This window comes from Polypterus senegalus, chromosome 2, assembly GCF_016835505.1.
Source record: "Polypterus senegalus isolate Bchr_013 chromosome 2, ASM1683550v1, whole genome shotgun sequence".
Lineage (NCBI taxonomy): Eukaryota > Metazoa > Chordata > Cladistia > Polypteriformes > Polypteridae > Polypterus > Polypterus senegalus.
Genome location: NC_053155.1, coordinates 240,147,283 through 240,169,532, shown reverse-complemented (window position 1 = coordinate 240,169,532; position 22,250 = coordinate 240,147,283). Strand labels below are relative to the sequence as shown.

Below are 22,250 nucleotides of genomic sequence, written 5' to 3'. Positions count from 1 at the left end.
CAGCACATTCTGCGCACATGAACACCTGAAGTTTACCCCATAAATCGGGGAACTTACAAGATCAGGACAGAGAACTGGTGTTTACATATGTTTTTTATAATTGTGGTAAATGAAGTTTAAATGACTTGCACTGGGGCACTCAATGTCTTGATGGTGAGAATTTAAATGGCAACTATGTCCTGTTCAGTAGGTGTATTTAATTTCTGTAAAATATATGCATTCATTCACATTAAGTTTAACACATGCTAAAGGTCACAAATTTGGAAACATTGTTGGATTTTGCATAATTGATTTAATTAACTCCATTATTATTATTCAGTCACATTAAAGAAAAAAATACTGTATCTGTATTGGTTGTAGCACTGATCAATTTTGAAATTGCATTTTCCACTGCAATAATATTTCTGCTATTATCTATTGTTTTTATTGATTGGTACCATTTGGCAAAAAACAAACTCTGCAGTTCATGGTTTAATAACATTTTATTATTATTGTTATTAATATTTTAGCATTAAATAACCAAGTGTAAAGTAACGGTGGTCATTTAGTTTAGCATCTTACACTCTTTGCTTAACCTCCTACATTTAATATGTTACATAAAATTATTTAGTATACATCAGTTACTTTATGACCAGATTTTTTGAGTTCAATAAGCAAAAACAATACTCAACAATGTTAGAAAAAAAAAACAAAAAACAAGTCACAGTAGGCAACAACAACACCCTCCTAAAATCACCCTGTTAAAAGTGACCCTATACAGTAGGGTTAAACATTACTAATGTTTCAGTAGACCACTGAGCAAGGCCTGACAGACACAGTGAGACCAAAAGGACAGTGTGATGAACCAGATAAATAAGAATTGAGATAGGCAGCATGACAGCAAACCCCAATCAGCTCACAATCAAATTCCCAGCAACTCACCCCTTCTCTATATTGGAGCTAGATGGTCCATTGATCTATGTCACCAAAAGTTCATGTAAAATTATATTAAAGACAGAGTAAATCCATAAGTTCTCGGAGAGCAAACAGATTTCATCACATGCTCTGGTTTTCCAACGACATGTAGAAGACATATTTAAGGTAAATATTGATGCCAAAATACTCTGGTGTGACAGAGTGTGGATGTGCGCCTCATCATACCATGAGATGGACTTAAGTCTCATTGAAGGTGTACTCCAGTTTGTTTAGAAATTAACTTCATAGACCCTATAATAGGAAAGAGAGTCAAGAAAATGGATAATTAGAAGATTACTGGTGGAAAACAGAAGTAAAACATCATTGTATGTTTAAAATTCATGAAAGATTAGAATACATGCATACATTGTCAAATTTAACTAATCCAATCCAGGGTCCAGGGGCCTTAAGCTTATACCAGCAACATTAGATAAGAGAGAAAATGGGTTATTTGGATGTTGCTGACTTATCTTAACATTAAAAATTAATGTACTTCTAAAGATGTGTTACTGATTAATAAATGTACTTTTTTTTCTTGATGATGTTAAAAAATTTGCCAAATAGCAAATGAACAAGCATTTAATAAGTTTATAAACAGAAAGCTCAACAAGGATGTCCACCAGAGATTCCTCTGAATGAAATAATATATACAATGTACTCATATGAATATTAACTAGAAAAAAAACATGACAAATACAGAGGAAAATCAATTAGAATGAATCCCTGGGAAGGATTTTAAATCCTTACAAGATTACTTTTAAATGATTGAAACAATAAATAGGTTGGACACACTGATGCGGTAAATACTGAAGAGCAGGTTAGTGAGAAAGAAACTAGATGAATCGAAAAGTGTTGTACACATACCTCAAACAAAGTGCCATTGGATGAGGTAACTCAAGGAAATTAATGCCCTAAAATTAGCACAATTTTTTATGTTATTATGTTCTTAATTGCAATTCAGTTAAAGCACATGCAATATAGATCAATATAAATCAAAATGTGCAAAAAAAGCAACAAAATTTTTAAAATAAACGGTTCCTTTAATATATTAGAGAAAGGTGACATGGTGGTGAATTTGTTAGCACTGCTACATCATAGCTCCATGGACTAGAATTTTGACCCAATCCTGGTTCTTGTCTGTTGAGTGATGCCAATCCATTCTTCATTTGTCGGCATGTGTTTGTCTGGGTACGCTATGTTCATCTAAAGACATGCACGGTAGATTAATTGGTGAGTTTATATATTGGTATATATGGTAGCACTATGAAGATCTGGTTAGTGATGCTGGCTCATAGGTCTGATGTCCTGGATTTTTATCTCCATTGCTGATTATGTTGAGTTTGTTTTCTTCAGATCTGTTTAAGTTTTTACCCTGGGTACTTCTGTTTTCCTCACAGTTTCCTTCATGTTTTCTACAAGACATGAATCTTGGATTAATCGGCACCACTGTGACCTTGTAGTCAATTAAGAATGTTAACCAATTTTTTATTATGTTCTGTTATGTCATTTGTAGAGGTGGTGCTGAGCATGGAAAAACTACAATTGCAGTGCTTAAAGGCAGTCTCTGTTCGCACAACAGTAGGAGAACTACTAATATTTACATATGTAATAGAAAAGGGACCCACTTCTCAGTTCCTTTGTATTCCAGAGGTTGTGGGTTTGTTGCTGGACACTTGCAGTTACTACAGTTGTAAATGTCTGGATTGGGATGGATTGTGGCATGATTCCATGTCATAACATTATATTAAATTGATATGGATATTTGTATGATTGTCCTTTGATGGACTGACATTCTGTGGGTTCCTGTTTCGAGGCCTAAGCTAATGGGACAGGCTCTGGCCAAAATAAGTGGAAATGACAGACAGATTTGTAATAAAGATAACTAGTGCAGCGAATCAGCCATTATTACCTTTGTTTGAATAAAGTAAAATATTCACTGTAACATCCTCTTTCAGCAAAAACAGAAAACAATATTACTGGTGATGTGGCAGAATGAAAGTGCCAATGAATTCCCAGAGAGCTACAGTAAATAACATTGGTAAATTTCTACATTTTCCTTTTTTAATCATAATAACAAAAAAACAGAGTAGTTCTAAGATAGACTATAAACATGGCAGATACTTTATCTGCAAATGAAAACATAAATTACCATGCAATTATTTTTTTTTTTTGTTTAATGCTATTGTCAAGCAAATATTTAAGTTGATGATAGGATTCATTCTCCAATGAATTATAACCAATACTGGGTGGCTACTTCACATTTCACCTATTAAAACTTAATTGTTCCACAAAAACACCTTAAGATTTTTCCAACACGAATTCAGAAAGGTCTCAAAAATGGAGCACAGAAGTGTTGAGCCAAGTCAACTTCAATGTCCCCTCAGTTTTTCTGTAAATTATCAAGTGATCATTGCAGCAGCCCAACGGTGCACTGGAACTTAGTCACTGTGAAGTACTGTGCCCTTTCTGTAATAAGCTAAAAATATGTCTTTTCACCACCATTGCTGTACTCAGCTGTCATTTGGCTGATTATAACTCATCAATTACTCTGCACAAGCTGTGACACATTTTTAAATCTTCATTGTCTATTTTCATTAACAATCCACTTTTGATCACAAAACTGATGTCAGCAGTAAGGCAGCCCATTCACAATAACCCATAACACTGTCACCCATGAAAATTCCAACAGTAATGCCAATGCCCCTTGTGCCACACATTCAAACTCCTCTTAAATCTTCAGTTTTTCTTTCTGTAAATCACACTTGCACTTGTACCAGCTAGAAGCATTAAGGTGAATACATTGTAAAAGACTCAAAAACAGCAAAAGGTTATGGTGGGGGGACCTTTTTCAGAATTAGCTATTGTAAAAAGTGGTGTCATTTGGGAATCAGTGCTAGGGCCACTTCTCGTTGCAATATATATATATATATATATATATATATATATATATATATATATATATATATATATATATATATATATATATATATATATATATATATATATATATATATATATATATATATATATATATATATATATATATATATATATATATATATATATATATATGGCGCACGGTGGCGCAGTGGTAGCGCTGCTGCCTCGAGTTAGGAGACCCGGTTCGCTTCCGGTCTTCCCTGCGTGGAGTTTGCATGTTCTCCCGTGTCTGCGTGGGTTTCCTCCCACAATCCAAAGACATGCAGGTTAGGTGGATTGGCGATTCTAAATTGGCCCTAGTGTGTGCTTGGTGTGTGAGTGTGTTTGTGTGTGTCCTGCGGTGGGTTGGCACCCTGCCCAGGATTGGTTCCTGCCTTGTGCCCTGTGTTGGCTGGGATTGGCTCCAGCAGACCCCCGTGACCCTGTATTTGGATTCAGCGAGTTAGAAAATGGATGGATATATATATATATATATATATATATATATATATATATATATAAATGATCTGGATAATTACACTCACCTAAAGGATTATTAGGAACACCATACTAATACGGTGTTTGACCCCCATTCGCCTTCAGAACTGCCTTAATTCTACGTGGCATTGATTCAACAAGGTGCTGAAAGCTTTCTTTAGAAATGTTGGCCCATATTGATAGGATAGCATCTTGCAGTTGATGGAGATTTGTGGGATGCACATCCAGGGCACAAGCACCGCTCCACCACATCACAAAGATGCTCTATTGGGTTGAGATCTGGTGACTGTGGGGGCCATTTTAGTACAGTGAACTCATTGTCATGTTCAAGAAACCAATTTGAAATGAATCGAGCTTTGTGACATGGTGCATTATCCTGCTGGAAGTAGCCATCAGAGGATGGGTACATGGTGGTCATGAAGGGATGGACATGGTCAGAAACAATGCTCAGGTAGCCCGTGGCATTTAAACGATGCCCAATTGGCACTAAGGGGCCTAAAGTGTGCCAAGAAAACATCCCCACACCATTACACCACCACCACCAGCCTGCACAGTGGTAACAAGGCATGATGGATCCATGTTCTCATTCTGTTTACACCAAATTCTGACTCTACCATTTGAATGTCTCAACAGAAATCGAGACTCATCAGACCAGGCAACATTTTTCCAGTCTTCAACTGTCCAATTTTGGTGAGCTTGTGCAAATTGTAGCCTCTTTTTCCTATTTGTAGTAAAGATGAGAGGTACCCGGTGGGGTCTTCTGCTGTTGTAGCCCATCCGCCTCAAGGTTGTGCGTGTTGTGGCTTCACAAATGCTTTGCTGCATACCTCGGTTGTAACGAGTGGTTATATCAGTCAAAGTTGCTCTTCTATCAGCTTGAATCAGGCGGCCCATTCTCCTCTGACCTCTAGCATCAACAAGGCATTTTCGCCCACAGGACTGCTGCATACTGGATGTTTTACCCTTTTCACACCATTCTTTGTAAACCCTAGAAATGGTTGTGCGTGAAAATCCCAGTAACTGAGCAGATTGTAAAATACTCAGACCGGCCCGTCTTGCACCAACAACCATGACACGCTCAAAATTGCTTAAATCACCTTTCTTTCCCATTCTGACATTCAGTTTGGAGTTCAGGAGATTGTCTTGACCAGGACCACACCCCTAAATGCATTGAAGCAACTGCCATGTGATTGGTTGATTAGATAATTGCATTAATGAGAAATTGAACAGGTGTTCCTAATAATCCTTTAGGTGAGTGTATATACACACACACACACACACACACACACACACACACACACATATAAACATATATATATACATATACATCCACATATATACATAGGTGTGGCAGAAAAGTAATGAGACTGATTTTTTATTTACCAAAGTTTTTATTTTTTTCAAACATCAATGTTATCCCCTTCAAAGTAGTTCCCTTGGGCAGCTACATACTGATGGAGACGTTGTTCCCACTGTTGGTAGCAGCGCTGGAAGTCTTCAACCGGTATGGTCTTCAGCATGTTCGTTATACTCTTTTGGATGTTTTCTAGTCCCGAAATTACGTCCTTTGAGGACATTTTTCAGTTTAGGAAAAAGGAAAAAGTCACATGGACTGAGGTCAGGTGAATAAAGGGGCTGGGGAACCACAGGAATGCCTTTTGAAGTCAAAAATTCTGTTATGGAGAGGGCAGTTTTTCGGCACCATTTTGGCACAGACCTTTTGCATGTGCAAATGTTCAGTCAAAATTTGATGAACGGTAAATCTGTTCAAATTTAATTGTTCACTCAACATTCTTAATGTTAAATGACGGTCTGATCTCACAAGACTGTTCACACGTTCGATGTTTTCATTGGTTTTCGAAGTTGAAGTCCTCCCTGAACAGTGTTCATCTTCAATGTGTTTTCTGCCTTCCAAAAATGATTTGTGCCAGCGAAAAACTTGAGCTCGGGATAAAGAATGTTCCCCATAGGCCTGTTTTAACTTTTCAAACGTCACACTTGCCGTTTAATGGCACAACGTTGCTCCAAATTCCGCTGTTCCATTTTGTGTGACGCACAACCAAAAACACAACTTCGCTAATAGCAGTCACAAAAATCACGTAGTTAACGGAAGGTGTTGAAACTCACACTGAGCTATGGGAGGGTACTGATACACGTGCTCTAGCAAGGACAACAGCGCAGTGTTGCCAGATCGCTTGCAGTGTTGCCAGTCTCATTACTTTTCAGCCACACCTCGTATATATATATATATATATATATATATATATATATATGCATACATATGTATATATGTGTGTGTGTGTGCAGGGGTGTGGAAATCAAACTTAGAAAATCCACTTGTCCGCCAGTTAAATTCACTTGCCCATAAACAAATAACAAAAGTGAAAAATAGTTTATTTTTTCTGATCTCTTTTATTGATACCAAAACTGCCTTTCATTTTAAAACTGAAAAAAGTTCTTTCAGGGAGTAGTATTTTGCCACCTTGTTCTAGAACATTAGATTCTCTTACTTTAAGAGCTGAACTGCATGGTTCCTGGACTGATGGTCCTGCAGAAGTGGATGCTGATGACTTTCAGGTTGTTTATGTGTGATGTGCCTGTTGACAGGTGACAGCCAGAATTCCACAGCTGGTCGTGGGTCAAACTCTTCTAAAGAAGCAGTATTGAACAGCCTAGCATAACACTCAACCTCCGAGCGTTCAGCTTTAGAAAACTCTTTTTCAATTGAACCAACTTTTTTCTTACTTTTAGACTCATGTCTCTATCTGACGTACTAAACCCCCAGTTCCTATCCTTTTTCTTTCTGCACATAACCAATCACCACACGATAAACGTATTTGTGAAATTAAAACTAGTTATAAGCTTAGACCTCTGAATGGATGGCATAATTAAACATGTATAACGAAAATTGTTTTTAAAGTTCTGAAAACTGAGGTCTAGGTTTTAATTTCACAAAGACGCTTATCGTGTGGTGATTGGTTATATGGAGAAAGACAAAGGCTAGGAACTGGGGGTTTAGTACGTACGATAGACACAGCAAACATGCAATAAAGAAAGCCTGCTCAGAAAAACATCCATTGAATTCTTTGTTTGTATCTCCGACCTCCAGATGACGAACCCAACATTTACACAATATTTCAGTTAAACCTGTGCGATACCCATTCAAATACAGTATCCAGATTTTTTGGACACCTGCCATAAACTTCTCTACACTGAACGTAGACCTGAGAACCCCATAATGCAAGGGAGCAGCACTACAGTCACGCCACCGTGCCCCCAGCCACCAATGTCTAATACATGCTTTAATGCATTTCATCGTGAAAAAGATATCAAGTATTTATCTTAGTATTCTGAATGTTCATTAAGCAGGAATATCATGAAGTCAATGTGCGGCGATTGCTGCCGGCGCCTCTCACTGCAAGAGAAAGTCAGTTTAAGAAGCGCGCAGAGATAGACAACTGGGTCGGGGAACACCTAATATAAAGCATTTAATGTGCTACATTAATTTATGACGGGGTTTGAGAAAAACTAGTAAATGAAACATTCATTTTAAGATGAAATTTAGTTTGCGACATTCAACTGACAAAATAAACGAGAATAAATTCAACATGTCGACTTTAATCTCGACATTTACATTTTTTTGTCTTCACTGTGTCCGTATTTTTTTCAGTGGCCCTAGTACACTTCCTTAGGTTTTTCAAGGCCTGTTGTGCCAGTTTTAATCAAGAAATGATCCATTTCTCATCCGCAATGCTACATGCTTCAGTTTCAACAACACGCATATAGCGAGAACAACGTGCTTACCGCAGTGCATTATGGGTTACGCAGGTAATTCCTAATGACGTATTTGAAATTCAGCAAGAGGTTACATTTACAAAGAAGTAAATATTACCGATGTTGTCGGGAAAAAAAAATCGCGTCTAAGTGAAGATTTTTATTGATATTTAATAACATTTGGAAACCGTTAGAATGTTTTCTTTATTTTTAAAAAACTGACAGCGCGAAACCAACTTGTTTTATTTGAAAAATTCTCTAATCAAAAATGATCTATAGACAGCTCATCAAAATTGATGTCACGCAATAAATTTCTTAACTCCTCAATATATCAAAGCCTATGCGAAATCGCAAATTCCAAAAAAGATCAAATGCCTAACAAGCTTTATGTGGCGAAAACAATTGCATTGTAGGTGAAATGACTGCATTTTTATGTAGAAAAAATTTATTTTATTAATAATATATAAAAGACATCGATTATAATGAAAAATCATTAAATTACATCGTAATGTCTGCATGAAAAAAATGACCGCATCTCCAAGCATGTAAATAGTTAGGTAAAATACTTATGTAAGATCACAAGAGTGCGTCCCCTTTGAAAAATCAGCCATCATTTTGTAAACAATATTGAATACCAATTTGATACATGAAGAACATGCCTAAGTAAACTGTTTCGCACAAGCACGTACCCAAATGTTTAAAATTTGAAAGTAGTGGTAAAATGTGCCCTGCACTGCACATTTAATTATTTTTTCTCCGGAAAAATTGCACTTGTCCGCGGACAACTGAAACCAGAAAACACGCTTGTCCGACGGTCAATTTACCCGTGTCGGACAAGTCGGGCGTTGGATTTCCGCACCCCTGTGTGTGTGTGTGTGTATATATATATATATATATATGTTGTGAAGGATGGCCGGCCAATACCCCCAAGCCGCTGGGTGGAGCCCTCCTTGCAGCATGGAGGTCCCCAGAAGACCAGCAGGGCATCATGGACAATGGAGTTTTTATGCAAAGCCCTGCTGGATGCCGTGGGCTTCTTCGTGCCCTGTGACCCGAAGGTTCGTCATAGGAAGAGCGACGGACTTCCGGGTTGAAGAAAAGGACTATTTACCCTGACCCCGAAGGAATAAGGACTTGTGGACTGTTGGGCAGAAACACATCCGGGTCAGGGTGTATAAAAGGACTATGGGAACTCACAGACAAGGAGCTGAGCTGGGTGGAAGGGTGGCAACGCGTCTGGGAGCTGGAGGATTGTGTATTAATAGTTTATTGGTATTTATATGAGTATTGTGGTGGAGAGTGTGCTTTGTGCACTGTGGAAGAAAAATAAAGTCAACATTTGGACTTTTACCTGGTGTCTGGAGTCGTGGACAGGGGTTCAAGGGAGCGAGAGCGCCCCCTATCGTTCACAGTGGCGTAGTCGGCAGGATACTCTACCGTCGTTTGCAGAGGACCTGAATAAAAGCACAGGGGAAAAGAATTCCGCATGATGGCAGCCGACAAGGGACACGGCAGCAAACCCGGTGCATTCTGGGAAGGAGGAGCTCCGCGTCCCGCTGTTTGCGCCTTCGAGCCCAAAGGAACGGACTTGGTCTTTCCGAAGGGGAAGGGGAGGCGAGCGAGGCATCGCTCATCCCACAAGAAGGTAAGGAGGGTCGGGAAGTAGCTGTTCGGGATGTCGCAAAAATATTAAAGAGAGACCGCAGTTCGCCGAAGAAGGCAACGTGACCCTCTGAGAACTCCAAGTCCCAGAAGCCTCCGCGAGACCCGTCAGAGCACGTGCCTGAAGCGGGCGTGCTCATTATTCCCGCCGGCAAAGAAGACAGACAAGGAAGTAAGTCTTATGCCGGTCGAAATAAATAATATTGACTTGCGGGAACTCGAGCTCTTGATCAAGCCCGTAAAGAGTTGTTTACAGGTCCTGACGACCATGGAGAAGATCGTCGGGGAATTGAAAGAGGTAGCCAAAGCGCCGTTGGAGAAGCTGAGGGCCTACGTGCGTCGATTTGGTAGGGAGCCTCCCGTAATGAATAATGCGGCGATACAGGTAGGCGAGACCCGTATCGTACATAATAGAGTTTCTGTGCTCGCTGTAACATGTTTTGCATTTAGATGGTACCGTAAGGTTGAAGTGCTTCGGTGGTCTGCAAACTCCTTTTTGCACAGTTTGCACAAAACCACGCTTTTATCAAGGCTTCAGTCGGGGAGTCTTTTGAAATGAAATTTGCCTCCGATCAGTCCTAGCAACGCGCTTTCTTCAGACTCTTCCATTTCTGTAGCTCTGATGTGAGCATCAATGTAATCGATGTACCAGGAAATCATGCATTGACAAAAGTTCCCCTTTGCTTGGAATGCAAAGTGTGATTAAATGCGTTATTTTTTTAACGCGTTATGGAGCACATGCATCGAAGCTTCTCAGCTGTGCTTCTGCTAAGAAAAGGAAACATTTTAAAAATAGCGTAACATGATTGTCAATGTAACCTTTTTTAAGGTCTGTCCCTGAGACTTATTAATTGTCATCGTGAAGCAGAGCCTTACTGGAAATTGGAGATATTTGAATTGAAATGGGAGATCAGAGAGTATAACGGGGATGCGAGGAATACAAACTCTCTTCCCTGAGCAATTGCCAGTAAAAATAGTTGCCTCAATTAGGTTGTTTTGCAGACACGTGACCTGAAGACTCATGCCGTTACAAAGTCCCAACCCTCAAAATTAGATTATGCTCAGTAGTGCCTGGAGAATTCAGAGTGTGGAGAAACCCTAGAGACAGCGTGTGTATTAATTTGTGGATTTTTCTGTGAGTATTTGGTGGCAGCATCACAAAGTTGCTTCCGCAAGACCGTGTTAGCTGCGGAGCTCAGCTCAGAGCGAAATGAAGTGAATGAAATGAGGTGAATGGGAGGGGAGATAATGAAGTCAATCCCCCCCACAAACACAGTCTCTCGGAATTTGCATAAGCACAGTCCTTCACCAGCATTTTTAACCTAGTTACAAAGTGATCAAAACTCTCGTTTATACCCTGCGTCCTCTCATTAAACTTGTATCCCGCAAATATCGTATTAGTAGTGGGCATGACAAACGCCAGCGGCAGCCTGTCTATGAACTTAATTTAAACTTTAGGTTGATACCGTGCTTTGTTTCTGAAGTAGCTGCACTCGTGAATATGCTTGTATGCATCACTCGCTCGCTTATTGTTTCGCTGCCTTCTCAATTGTATAATGCATGTTTTCTTCAGCGCTCTTTGGAGCTCCTCCTTGTTTTCTACGTACTGCCTTCACAGTCAGTTCACATGATTACGCGACACACAACTCCGCCTCCCACGGCCATCGCACTGCAGTCTATTACAGTATATGGAGAAAAAATAGGTTCCAGTTATGACCATTACGCGTAGAATTTCGAAATGAAACCTGCCCAACTTTTGTAAGTAAGCTGTAAGGAATGAGCCTGCCACCTACATGGGAAGTTGGAGAATTAGTGATGAGTGAGTGAGTCAGTGAGTGAGTGAGTCAGTGAGGGCTTTGCCTTTTATTAGTATAGATTTGAAGTATACTGTGATGAGCTGCTCTATGTAATATAGCAAGCGGCTAGCACTGGTTTAGTCGGGAATGACTCTCTTTCATTAATATTACATACCATACCCTTCCAAGATCCGGAAATATACATCTCTGGTATGGCACAGAGGAGAACTACTGCCTCTGTGATGCCCAGAACCCCTTGCAGCACATTCTTTGGGGTAATAATGCAATTTTTGGCCATCAATCTACATTCAATAAAACATAATGACAAAGTGAAAACATGTTTTTAGAATGTTTTGAAAATTAACTAAAAGTTAAAAACTGAAATCTCTCATTTATATTAGTACTCAGACCATTTGCAATAACACACCAAATTGTAGTCAGATGCATCCTGTTTGCTTTAATTATCCTTAAGTTGTGTCTGGAACTTGATTAAGACCCCCACCAGTCAAATCAAATGGATTAAATAATGTTTAGAAAGGTACACACCTATGTATTTAAGATCTCACAATTCACACTGCATGTCAGAACAAAAACAAGCCATTAAGTCCAAGAAACTATGTGCAGACCATTAGATTATGTTGAGGCACAGAAAATGATAAGGTTATAAATACCATTTCTAAAGCTTTAAGTGTTTCCAGGAAACAGTTGTGAAATGGAAGAAGTCTGTAACCACCAGGAGTGTTCCTTGAATTGTCCATTCAGCAAAACACAGATACCTGGGAGATGACCAAGAACCCAATGGACACTCTAAAAAGCTTGCAAAAGTCTTCTGCTTCAGAAGAATGATCATCTCAGAAGCATTCTGTGAATCAAGCATTTATGATACAGTGTCTAGATGGAAGTCACTCCCGAGTAAAAGGCATACCACAGCCTGCTTAGATTCTGAAAGCATCAGGAAAAAGATTCTCTGGTCTAATGAGACAACGGTTTAACTCTTTTGGCAAAACTCCAAGCATTATGTCTTGCAAAGACCAGGCACTGCTAATCAGCTGCCTGATACCATCCCAATGGTGAAGCATGATGGTGGCAGTATCATGTCATGAAAGTGCTTCACACTGGCAGGGACAGTGGGACTGGACAGAATTAAGGGAAGAATGAATGTAGCCAAATACAGAGAGAGGTCCTGTTGGGTTTGAGGGAGAACATAGCCCTCTAGTGTTTACAATATATATACTAGCCATCCCCCACGGCTCTGCCTGCATTGTAGTGAAACAGGACAAACTTTAAAAATCAATAAACAAAAAGGTATTGCTAGCAAAGCAGAGGCAAGGTACACAACAAAACGCAGAGTTAGACAGATTCCCCACTGCTGACGTCACACTTCCTACTCCCCTCGACCCGCTGTCTCTGATTAGTGCAAATATATCACTCCTACAAGCAAACTATGATTCTTAGTGCAATGAGAGAAGGCGGAAAATGAACCAGAATCATCCAGCAAATTCTAGAAAAAAAACCCAATCTAAATCTGTTAAGTAGTTCTCTCGTTCACTATCTAAGAGGATGTAAGATACTCCCCGAGGTTCGTGCATGAGTGAGGAGGGCCCCACCTCCCTCCCCTCAGCCCACTGCATCTCTATCAGATTCGTGCAAATAAATCGGTACCACAAGCAAACTATGATACTTACAGCAATGTGAATGGTCGCAATATCAACCGGAATGTTCAAGCAATTTATAGAAAAACACCTTATCTAAATCCATTAAGTAGTTCTCGAATAAAAAGTGAACAGACATACAGACTTTGTATATTATATATATATATATATGTAGTAAGGCAGGACGGTAGCACAGTGGGTAGCGCTGCTGCCTCGCAATTAGGAGACGCAGGTTCGCTTCCTGGGTCCTCCCTGCGTAGAGTTTGCATGTTCTCCCCGTGTCTGCGTGGGTTTCCTCCGGGTACTCCGGTTTCCTCCCACAGTCCACAGACATGCAGGTTAGGTGGACTGGTGAATCTAAATTGTCCCTTGTGTGTACGTGTGTGTGTGTGCATGACCTGCGGTGGGCTGGCGCCCTGCCCGGGGTTTGTTTCCTGCCTTGCGCCCTGTGTTGACTGGGATTGGCTCCAGCAGACCCCATGACCCTGTAGTTAGGATATAGCAGGTTGGATAATGGATGGATGGATTGATACATATTGTAAGGTTTCTAAACTCTTTTGGAGCTCCCCCCCAACACAGCGAGGAGCATACCAAAGTGTGACTGCCACATCAAAGGAAGACAGCCTATTGGTTGCCAGCGCTGGAGCAGTTTGCTGCAAAAACAAATCCAGAAAGATCGCAGTTGCGCTATAAGCACATTGCCTGATTGCTGTGTCTGTGGATAGGAGAGTGGTAGATCCTGTTACAATAAATAACCATGCTGTTCCTGTTTCAAGCTGAATAAAGTTGGTTTTGCTAAAGTACTGAGACCCAACCTCATGTTTTGGGGTGCAAGACAGGTACTCACACATCACTATATATGTACTGAAAGAGGGCACCGTGGTGGATGTTTGCTGGCTTGCAGACCAACCACAAGCGTTACCTGGTAGGTAACCACCCATACAATCAGATTGTGATTCAGACTACGAATGCCATTGAAAAAAAATATATATACACACTAGCAAAATACCCATGCTTCGCAGCGGAGAAGTAGTGTGTTAAAGAAGTAATGAAAAAGAAAACATTTTGAAAATAACGTAACATGATTGTCAATGTAATTGTTTTGTCACTGTTATGAGTGCTGCTATCATATATATACATATATATATACACATACACACACACACATATAAACATATATATACATATGCACATATACATACATATGTACATATATACATATACATATATACACATACATATATATACACACACACATACATCCACATATATATACATATAGATACACACACATATATATATATATATATATATATATATACACATATATATACATCCCTACCAAAGATATTTCTGTCAACTAAACAGAACCTACTTATATCCAAATAAAACTTGAAAAGATATATTTTTTTGAATCTGAGCGTGCATTTTAGATCGACTTAACGCGCACTACATCGAGCCCCGTGCTATTGTGCTCTCGCCTGCCTGCCTCAATAAGTCACCGTCGCTTCGCTCTTACTTTTTTACCGTTCATTTAAGCATGGGCCTCTCTACAGTTTTGTTTATTTTCGGGTTGTAATGTTCATTAAATTTACGTATCATCTGGTCCATTGGCGGACTGTTCATCTCACACCTAGGCCTACAGTACTGCTCCGTCTGAATCAACCCGCCCCTCAAAAACTAATTTATGGTTATAAAAACCATCTTAATATGCAGAAATACAGTATAAAGAGCTGCTGCATCGCAGATAGATAACTCCTGTAGCCACAATAAATGCCTTTATTGAATAGACAAACCAGGGGTGAACAAGTTCCTTTCTACTGCAGCCACGACCGCGACACACATAAAAAACATCAATAATAACTCATAAACTTGCAATATTATTTAGGAAAATCGCAACATCTTACTCACCAAAAATTCAGATTATTTGTAAACAAAATCCATCCTCCTCTCTTTCTTTAAAAACAGTTCAATCACTCTGTCGTACGGATTATCCATGCGCCTCAGTTCCATCAAAAAGTCCCTTTCTATCGCCATTGAAGCTAATGCTGAAAGTTGAACCTGCAGCTTCTATCCAATCAATGGGTCTGAATACGGTGACGTCACCATACACCTGCTAGAGGGCCGTACTGACACCAAGTCAAAATCTGATTGGTTGAAGCAACAGGTTAATCGACATTTATTCTGTGTTAGAGTGCCTGCACAATGGATTGTGAAGGCCTCTCTGTCTGGCAACAAATGATGGATGAAATGTGTTTGGTTAAATGCTTTAATACGAAAATACATGCCTGGAAGCAGCACAACCATCGGAAAAGCTATGAAAGGAAGCAGACAGACTATTTGGAATTATTTAATAAGTATTTGTGGACAAAATATAATTAACATCAGTTTGTGATTCACATATCTTTACTTATGAACATGGTAAGCACAGTCCTTCACCCGCGAATATTTACCTTATATGGGCAGGCACTCAATTACGTGGGAGGCGTGATGGCATGAGACGCAACTCCGCCTCCCACGGCCATCGAGCTGCAGTCTATTACAGTATATGGACGAACAAATAGGTTCCAGTTATGACCATTACGCGTAGAATTTCGAAATGAAACCTGCTCAACTTTTGTAAGTAAGCTGTAAGGAATGAGCCTGCCAAATTTCAGCCTTCTACCTACACGAGAAGTTGGAGAATTAGTGATGAGTGAGTCAGTCAATCAGTCAGTGAGGGCTTTGCCTTTTATTAGTATAGATAGTGACCAGTAGGGGGCAACTATACAGACACAAGTCCTAGGTTTAAATAAAAGATTATGTAAAAAGAAAGAATTCTTCAAACAAAGTATGCTCCTCCCCTCATCTCACGCTTGCGGCTCTCAGGAAACCCAGATGGGTTGCCCATTGGAACTGTAACTTGTATGCAACCCTGAGAGTGTGCACATGGGAAATCTACCAGAGGGATGGTGCCACCTACAACACTGGGGATGCACAAGACCCCTGGAGGCTGCTTCCTTCCATCCATCCATTATGCCAGCCTGAATGGGCACTGTTTCCATCTATGTCCCCTGTTTTAACATTCAAAATATTTAGCTCCTTACCTTCTGGGAGGCCAGCCAATCCATGTCCCCTTGACAATGCATATGAATCACTGAATATCTCCACTAATATAGCAAATGACCATGAAAGAAACAAACAAAATTAGATTGAACTTGTTATAAAAATGAATTGCTTTGGAAATTCAAAAAAGCAATAATATCGTCACCAAACATTTCCAAAATGCCTTTATAATATGTGTTACTTTTCTTTAAATTATTAGTCTGAACCATTCCTATTTATCACTGTTTCTGATAGCTGCTTAGAAGTAAAATTTGTGACTTTTTGGTGTGTGATATTTTAATTACAATTTCAGCCCTACAGGTACACATAATTTTTTTTTTTACTTTTTGCTTTGGGGCTTCCTTTACATGGTTTGGCATTGCAAATTCCTCTTATTCTTTTTCTTGCAGCCCCGGCCTTGTGCCGTGATAGTTTAATATAACATGTTCCAAGACTCTGATGCCAAAAGATTTAAGGTATCTGTCCTCCAAGCTAGCAAATGAGTGATCTAATAACTCTTTATCCTTTCAGTTACAGATTAAAATAGACCGGAGAAGAGAAACAGAACTGGAGAAAAAGTACATGGCCTAGGGTCTAATTATTTTTAAAAGTCTGGTTTATAATTTTTTTCTATTCATTCCTGACCACAATGATAGACTTCTGCCGTCTCCACTTCCGATGCAAAAGTAAATCTTTTTTACATTTCTTCTACAACAAAAAATAACCAGCTGTTGCTTGTATGGTTCAGGAAACACAGTTTGAAATATGACTTGAAAGTTATTTTTGGTTAACATAAACCAAGGCTGCCCGAGTAGGACTGAAGAAGTCACTCAGGCCTGTCCACTTAAAGAGCTCCTTCTTCACTCATCACCTCTGACAGGCTTTATTGACAACGTATGACTAGAGCCTCTGAGTATTTTAAAGCAGCGGGGGTCTCAGCTGAACAATGGTGCTGTCAATTACCTTTTCCCCTTGGTTGTGAAAAGGGGGCCCACGACAAAGCAACTTCTCAGCTGGGGATTTTGCTATACTGGGTAAGGAGCCCTCATGCCACAGAGCAGCATTCAAAACACAAAAATGGCAGCCTGACACTTATGTATGTATTTTATTATTTGTTTTACAATCTACAATGAATTTGCATTGTCTGGATATTACATATATAGTTTTTTCAAATGGACTGTGTACTTTTATGTGTGTATGTTTTTTTTCAAACTTTAAACACCAATTTATTTTCCTTTTTCTAAACTTCATTTTATAAAGAAACAGTGCAAGTTACTCCACCCACATTATGTCCTTTAGAAAACTTCCTGTGTCCATTGATCACTAACTGAAAGGCCTGTCCATCATACAGTCGCTTTGTTTGGCAATCACTTCTATTTGAATTTGACTGACTGAGGAAACCTACGTTATTTATAAAGAACAACAAGGCTTTTCATTCATAAATTCAGCAGGGGAACAGGGTGCTAATGCCTGAATAATGGGGTGATGTGGTATTCAGGGCAGGAAGAAGCCCAACTGGTTGCCAAATACGAGAGTGAGATAGAAGTAACTCAGTGGATGGTGAAACAATAAAAAGGAGGTCACACGTGCATATAATTACAAATTAGCTTTCATTTTTAAAGGTGTGAAAGTATGCAAGAAGATCACTGCAGAAAATTAGAGAAAAAAGAAGCTTGTAGCCGTTCAGAGCTGTTTCATTGCCAAATACTCCTACAAAATAGAACAAGACATTTTTTTCAGCAGTATCCCTAATCTGCTCTGCTTAGTTAACATCCAAGTCACATCTATTAAGAAATAAGGACATACAGTACAACTTATACAGAAAATTTCTCTACAGGACTGAAAAGCATGAAGAAAGAAACTGTGTGTTATTCAGAGACTTATAAAACAAGCACTCTCATCAGAAACTGATCAGAAAGTTTAATAAAAAGAGCTCAAAAACTTAAATTCCAATATAATAGGTACCCAATAAAAAATAAAAAAGTTAGAATTATTAGAAAATTAGAACAATAAAATGACAAACTTGTGTAAAGGTTTCAGAAAGGCTGCACATAAAAACAGAATTTTGGGAAGGGCTTCATCCAACCTTCAATAATGCCATGCACTGGATTATGTTAAAAAACAAAACATTTTGATGGCACAATAAAGTTAAAAGAAAATAAGTATATACTGCTATACATTAGTATTTTAGTTAAACCTGATTAAATACTGAAAATAGTTTTACATTATATGTATTAACTATTAACTGAAGTTATTAAGGTCATTTCATTAATAAAATAAGTCCAAACATTGTGTGAAACCCTAAATGATTCACTCTTATGACAGCAGAATTTTCAAAGCACTGACCTTGCTCTGCAATAAATACTGTAATATTGATTTTTCTTGAGGCAAAAAGAAGGCATGTTTGATGTTAACAAATTCAGGAATCTGATTCACTTTGTGTGACCTTTACTATATATCTGTGAAAAAAGTGACAGTACTAATACCCACTGAGTATCTTTGTCTTTATAGTCATTATCACTTAATAAGGTAGTGATAATAAAATTAATCAAAGCTATAATATTAACACACTGAATCACACCTCCTGGTATAGTGTGAGGGACTGGGGATCTCACACAATTTATTTAACATAACACATTTGCAGTCAGCTTCATACTGAGGTACAGCATTTCACAAGTCTAATACAATTGTTCACACATTTTTAGAGTTGGTGTACTAAAATGTTAAGTAACTTGTTCAAGGCTGCACATTGAATGTGAGTACTGAAGGTGCAGTCTAGGGTCTTAAAATCCAAAGATCTAAACACTCCAAGTTACACAATCAAGCCCATAATAGACAAAGAAAAAGACAAGACGAAGACTTCCAAATTAGCTTGCTTAGACTGTTTCCTAAAAAAGAAAATTGCACCCTTCTAACATTCTGATGCACATGTTTAATTCAAAGTCGCTGGGAGTCTGGGCCTATCACAAAAGAAAAAATAAGACACAGAACTCTGATCCATACTAATCCATTCTAATCCTAGGTAATTTGGAATCACAGATCATCCTTAGAACATTTATTTAAGACTCTGAGACAAAAAAGAGGAAACTCACTCAAACATGATGACAACCTGTAAGATAACTACAGAAAGCAAGTAATGTGACCCAGCAATGCAACCTACTGTGCCATCACACCTTACTATAGGAAAACAAACAGGCATCTGTCTGTGAGAAAACTATAACAGAGAATTTCCTAATTACAAAATCAAAACAAAAAGATTATGAACTGGACAAAAGCAGGAAAGATGGTAGTTACTCATTTTTAATATATTTAAAGTGCCTCACCAACCACAGGTATGTTCAGATTGCCTATAGACAAAAACTAAATACTCATGTATAGCAATTATGGCTACAGCTGGTGGACAGCATCAATTGTGACATGCAAAATATGAGACCTACAGCTCTTCAAGAGAATTTTTTACAAAATATTTCCTGAACCTTTTATGGATCAAGGATAATGTGTAAGAATGTCATCAGTTAGGATAAAGCTGCATCTGAATTTAGTAACCTATTTAACACAATAAACTAGTGATAATAAGAAAAACAACATTGTGGCAGATATTACTTTCTTTTTCTTCCTTTTTGGTTTTATTCAGGTTACCCCACAAATATCCCCTAACACTGGGGGGTGATGGAGTAGTTTATTTAAAGTTGGAAAAAAAAACAGAATTTTTTTCCTGATTCTAGCTTCTCTTAATTGCGTTTTATGACATGCAGAACAGTTAACATCTTACAACACAAGGTCACAAGGTCATTCAGGAACATATAAACAATTCATTTGACTTAGAAACTTGCTGCAGAAAGTACCATGCTGCAAATGTATATATATATATATATATATATATATATATATATATATATATATATATACACACACATATACTGTATACAATATATACTGCTTAAGTAATTGCATTTGGAGGAATCTTAAGTGATTCTCTCACAAAGCACCATGGGTGGGGACTGAACCTAAAACCTTGTACTTTACAGCCTAACACTTTTGCCACTCACCCCTCCTGCTTGCTTGTCATCTACCGAGGTCATTACAATTTTTTACGGTGTAATCTCTCAATTGATTGATGCATTCTTAAAGCATGATTAGTTTTAGAAGGTCTATGCAGAGAAAAACCTGTTGTTGGCTTCAACTTGCAAAATGTTGCTGTTTCAGTGCATGCTCATATGCTGATAAAAGGTTAAGAAAATCACTATGTACCAACAGAGCGGGCTGAAAACACCAGAAAAAATTAAGAAGTGTACTTTTTCATCTTACTGCTCAGTAAATTAACCATGTTACCTTAGTATAAATATTAAACACATTATAGTAGTTAGTCTAACTGTTGTACTGTATGTGCAAACATATTTAATTCACACCAAAAAATTATTACTTAAAGAGATGACATTCAAAGAAGTTCTCAATTAAGTATTAAATGTGAAAGAGTAACCATTATAAGAAAAGAAACACTTAAACACGGAACAATTAAATATGTAATTCTTATAAATAACCACTTTAAGAACAGAGTATTTTCACTTGGTCTCGAAAGTTGTTTTTAACTTTTTTATATAAACTTAAAGCCTGAATAATGGGGGGAAAGCATTAAGCGTTACTATTATCAATAATACACAATATACTCAAAGAAACTGACAGTCAGAAATGTAACTGAGAAGAAAAAGTCTAAACCCCTCTGGTGGCCATTAATGACTTTGCAATGAAGAGTTCATCATTTTTTTAACGTAATAACATACAGTATTTACCATACAAATACAGTATTTTTGCAAAAGTCATTCTTATCTCAGTTGTGATGATTAAAATATAAAAGGCAGATTTTGTTTGAAGTAACATGAAACATAATGGCACTGTAAATGCCACTTTATTTTTTTTATTCACTCTTTACTTCATTTTCTTGTGCCAATACAAAATCTGGTGCAAGCCATGAACAATCCATAGATTGGATGTCAGTTCAATGGTGACACTACCCACCCCAACCTCTAATACACACCTTGGTCGACTTGCCAATCCACCTTCAGTAAATCAAAAATGATGTTAAACATTGCCTGCAAATTCTGTTTACTTTTATTTTAACATAATTGAAAACCTGGCAAAAAATGAGGCATAATAAGGAAACAGTTTTCTTGATCCTGAAAGAAATGTCAGGATGCCTCTTAATAAAAGCAGCTTTTGAAGTCTGAAAGGATGCTTTTATTATTGATGTGTGGAAAGATAGTTTGAATACAAGAGTATTCATTAGCTTTGATATTATATGTAAAGTGTTAGTACATTTGTGTATTCTGCATCTCTTGCTAAGTAAGAGCTTTTACAGCCTTCAATTAAAACAACACACTGAGGACCAAACTGTAAACCAAATCTCCCACAATTCAGATACAATTCTAATCAGGTAAGGCAGACAGGCAGACAGACGGACAGACAGTGTTGTAAATGCGTGTTATCATTATAGGACTAAGTTAAATTCAATATTGTAGCGTCTAAAACACACTTTAAAATTTCTTCCTAAATGTTAGGGGGGAAACATTTGATTGATCAATATCCTTTAAGTGAGAATACTGCATTTTAATAGTGATTCTGTCATTTTTTCATGCTAAATTGTTTTGAAAAGGAATAAACTATTTGTGATTTGGATTTTCTCAAAAAAAGTCTATGCGCCGTGTGTTTGTTCAGGATGGCGTGTCCCGTTTAAGAGTGTTTTTCCTTTGCACTCCCATTTTCTTACTTTGTCATTGCCCCTTTAAGCGCGTCCCCTGCTGCTCCGAGTAGCTGCTGGCACCAAGCAGTGTGAATGTGAGTCCTGTCGAGCCAATGAGCTGGGACCGGATACGATATATCCTCTGGGACAACAACTGCTCTGTTCCTCCTCAGA

General features: G+C 38.3%; 1 long non-coding RNA gene across 1 annotated transcript; it reads right to left on the bottom strand.

The window, feature by feature from the left end:
- Nucleotides 1-463: 463 nt before the first annotated feature.
- LOC120523779 lies at nucleotides 464-22,186 on the bottom strand. Its single transcript, XR_005632698.1, has 2 exons — nucleotides 22,104-22,186; nucleotides 464-1,206 (listed from the first exon to the last, which is right to left on the bottom strand). It is a non-coding gene; the product is annotated as an uncharacterized LOC120523779 (long non-coding RNA).
- Nucleotides 22,187-22,250: the final 64 nt, after the last annotated feature.